The 4,459-nt window shown below is 42.6% G+C and overlaps 1 pseudogene; it reads left to right on the forward strand.

Moving 5' to 3' along the window:
- Positions 1–451: 451 nt before the first annotated feature.
- LOC102486105 (mitochondrial import receptor subunit TOM5 homolog pseudogene) lies at positions 452–603 on the forward strand (annotated as a pseudogene).
- Positions 604–4,459: the final 3,856 nt, after the last annotated feature.

The raw sequence follows: 4,459 nt of genomic DNA on the forward strand, positions 1-4,459 counted from the left end.
TGATTACACAGCTCTACATGTTTGTCATAACTCATAGACTGTACAGCAAAAAGCCAATTGTACTGTGTAAGAGCAGAACAAACAGGAGGCCTGTGGGTAGCGTGGTGGTTCAAGCACTGGTTTCCCACATGGCTGTTGATGGTTCAAGTCCCAGACCTGTGGCTTGCTTTCTCGCTTTCCCTCTTTCTCTGTCTCTCTCTCCAGTGAGCGTGCATGTCTAATAGCAAATTAAAAGTAATAATAAAAGAGTAGAACAAATGAAAAATGAAGGTAACAGAAATATAAACAAGTAGCTATTGGGTTGTCAGAAAAGTCATGATGCATTTTTGCATAGAAAAACATGCCATGACTTTCTAATGACCTAATATTGCACAACTAATAAGGAGGATATCATAAAAGAGTCATATGGAATTCACTCTCCGAGAGCTCAAGAAAGAGTTGCAGAGCTGTGATGTTTCAGATAGGGGGCCTTGGGCCCAATCTGGACCTGGAGGAGATGAAACGGAAGATGCGCGAAGGCGTGATCTCCTCCATACAGAATTTCCTTGTCTACGTGGCCCTGCTGCGACTCCTTTTACTTTAAAGAAATTGGACAGCATATGAAGATTGGGCATCACATGCAAATCCATGATATGAAGAACCTGGTTACGGCTTCTACTCCTGTCTCCACATGAGTGGGCCCAGAGAGGTGTAAGAGACCCTTTGATTGAATGGACATAAAAATGTCACTTATTAAGAACAAGCTTGGGTCTGGTAACTGAACTTCATAGCTAAAATATAAAACTATTTGGGAAGAATGGAAAGACATCTTGTGGACATAGTGTGCCCTTATGCCTGTAATATTTGGTCTCCATGAATGTTGGTGTCATTGTAAATAATGCATTTTCTAGCAAGTATTAGTTATAAGAATATTATGTCTGGGGGAAAAAAAGTCAGCCTCAAGTGGTCAGCATGTAACATAGTCACTGGGGCACTGGATTCCCACATGGATGACCATGGTTTGAGTTCTGGACCTGGTGACTTGCTTACTCCCTTTCTCTCTCTCTCCCTCTCTCTCTCTTTCTCTTTCTCTACCCCCCTCTGGTGAGCACACATGGCCTATAACAAATCAATAATAATAAATAGAATTAAATGAACATAATTCTTAAAAAAAAATTCAGCCTTGAAGAAGTTATATAAAGTCCATCACATCTACAGAAAGGAAAAACCCGCCAAGCTCACTGTTCCAGTCCTTAGCTCCAGCACACGTGTGCATAATTCTTCATTTTCAAAGGTCTTGAGATACAAAATATGCTTTTGGAAACTCGTGTTTCTTTTTTCTTTTTAAAATTGTTTATTTTATTTATTCATTTATTTTTAGTTGCCAGAAGATTTCAGAGCTTACTAAAGAGAGACAGAGAAATCAACCACTACAGAGAGAGAGAGAAAGCACCCACCACCTCTGAAGGGACCTACAATCCCTTCTCCATTTCTTCATCCTGACAGGGTTTTGGGCACCCACACATATGTTCCTCACATGGTTTTCAAGCTGCTAGGACTGGGATTTGAGCCATGGTTGGCCATGAGAGATTTGGCTCCCTTAACCCCTAGGCTATGGAGCTGGCCCGTGAATAGTCTTCTCTTATAAGAACGTTTACCGTTTTCACTCCTTGGTCATGAATCTCTGTTGAATTGACTAGTGTTTTTACAGACAAGAGATCACCAGAAAGGTTTTGGCAAATACATATTAGAAAAAAATATATACAAGGGTTTTGATTTCTTTTTATGCCACAATAAACTCATACTTTAATTCCACCTTCCTATGAACTTTTTGAAGTCTCTTCATAAGACACCACTCTAATGTTATTTTGATGATGAGCGTTTTAAAAAACATTTTAAAAAACTCAAAACAAAAATATAAGAAAACAATTCACCTACAGATTCCCGGAGGGCTAGAACAATCTGTGTGAGTCAAGAGAAAAATTCTTACAATGTTCTTCTGACTCAACTTTAATTTACATAAAAATAAGAAATCAGGGGGCATTTGTGTATATTTAGAAGGCCTGTGGACTTCTGCTTCATTCTCCGTGCTACCATGCACTTTCTGCCATAAAAATAAGATGTTTAGTTCTTTTATTCTACCCAATCATCCCCTTTCATTCTCCCTCTCAGAGAACAATACACATAAAAACAAGACTTTAAAACGAATTAATATTTCAGTGTTTACTATTTGCAAAGTGACAGGAAGACAGCCTGTTGATAGAATCTTCTCTTTAGAGTTTAAATTTTATTTGGGGTAAGGTAGCCAAAAAATAGCAGAAAGAGATCTGGAGTCAGACAGCAAGCTGGTTGTAAGCCCTTGGACGAGTGAACGCTGGGAGTCTCAGTTTTCCTATCTGTAAAATGGGAGACGATTGGATTTCTCACCAGGATATGGAAGGATCACACACACTAGCAGTGATGCCTAGCAGGAAATAGAAGTTATCGTTAGAAGAGAGAGTAAAAGCCAGCTTACCAGAGTCTGGGATACCAGGCTATTTCACAAGAAGCAAGAAAAAATGGTCAATAGAGGTTAGGTGGTGTTTGGATAGATGGAGAGAAGGAACAGACATTCAGAGGAGGAAGAAGAGCCTGAATAAGGTATGAAGATTGGAAGGCCACGTTGTAATTCTCTGGACATAAAATGAGGCACACGTGCCTTAGGGTGATGGGGACTGAGATATTGACGGGCGAATGGAAGTCAAAGGAAGAACCAGTAAGATTTGGAGAGTGCTTCTAATTGAAGCAAAGGAGGGGGTTAAAAATAAAAACTGGAGGCCAGCAGATGGCATAGTGGTTAAGGCACTGGACAGTCAACTGCGGTTCGAGTCCCAGAACCAGTGGCTCGAAACCTACACTGAGTGCATGTGCATGTGTGCTCCAAATCCTAAGAGGAATATGGATAAGAAGAGACTGCAGCATGGCCATCCCTCCTGGAAATGATATCTCACTTTCCCTCTTGCCGTCTCTCTGACAAACACACACATTCTATGGCAAAAACCTTTAAAAAAAAAATCGATGTTTAGAGAGCTTGAACAATGACAAAATCTATATCTGAAAGAGGGAAGTTGTGATGTACTCTTTTAGACTTACTGGGAATGTACTGTAGACCCTTCATTTATTCCTTCATTCAAACTTGACTAACTGCCTACTAAGTGCCAGCCACCTGCCTTGCACTGGACATACAAAGATAAATAACACAGAGCCTCTGCCCCTCCAGGGCAGGAAGTGGAGACTGAAGGCACCACCAAGTGATGATGAAACAACAGGATAAACGCTTAGGAGAGTCACAGTCACAAATCAGCCCAGCAGCATAGAAAAAGAGTATCTGGAGGATCAGCAGTTGGCGTAATGGCTGTGTCGCTGGACTCCCATGTAGTCGACCACGGTTCGAGTCCCGGACACGGTGGCCTAGAGTCATGCTGTGCGCATGTGCATGCGTGCCCAAGATCCTGAGAGGAGAATGGAGGAGAAGGGATTGTGGCATAGCCATCCCCGGGGGTGATTTCTCGCTTTCTTTCTCTCTGTCTCTCTCTGTCTTTCTGGGGAGCGCACGTGCCCTATAGCAAAAACCCCTCCAAAAAGGATAAAGAGTATCTGAAGTCGATGAACATTTTCTTTTCAAAAAGCTCTAACATTTATGTCTTGTGATTAGATGCCAAAAATTAGTCTCAAAGATCAATATTGAGTGTTAGCATGTGGCATGGTGGGTAAGGAAGCTGGATTCCATGTGGCCGACTACATGGCTGGAGGAACACATCAGCGTGTATGCACGTGTGCCCAAAATCCCAACAGGAGGGGGACATGGAGGAAAAAGGATTGCAGCATGACCATGCCCCTGGGGGTGGGGGAGGTGCTTTCTGAATTTCTTTGTTTCTCTCCATCAAGCATACATGCCCTCTAACTAATAAAAAAGAAAGAATTCTAGGGACTTTTTATATAAGAACTTTTTGTAGCCTCTTTTTAGAATCTTAAAACACATAGAACCTTTCTCTTCATGTAAGCACTTGGGCCTGCGCACTGCCAGGGCTTCTGCAGACCAGCTATGTGTATGCTGCCTGTTTTGCCCACCTGGCTCCAAACTCCTGGGGAGAAGGAGTCATCTGGGAATTGCTCAGCTCCAATGCATAGCATAGCACCAAGCATGTCATAAGTCACCTGTCCAAAAATTAAGCATAGACAGAGCTAAAGAAGGTCAAGGCACAGGGTCAGAAGTTGGCGCAGTGGCTATGTCACTGGAATCCCTGTAGCCGACCACAGTTTGAGTCCTGGACCCAGTAGCTTAAACTCAGGCCGGGTGCGTGTGTGTGCGTGCCCAAGATCCAGCGAGGAGAATGGAGGAGAAGGGATTGTGACGTGGCCATCCCCCCTGGGGTGATTTCTCACTTTCTGTCTGTCTGTTTCTGTCTTTCTGGCAAGCACACATGCCCTATTGCAAAAA

This window comes from Tupaia chinensis, unplaced genomic scaffold (assembly GCF_000334495.1).
Source record: "Tupaia chinensis unplaced genomic scaffold, TupChi_1.0 Scaffold000098_3, whole genome shotgun sequence".
NCBI lineage: Eukaryota > Metazoa > Chordata > Mammalia > Scandentia > Tupaiidae > Tupaia > Tupaia belangeri.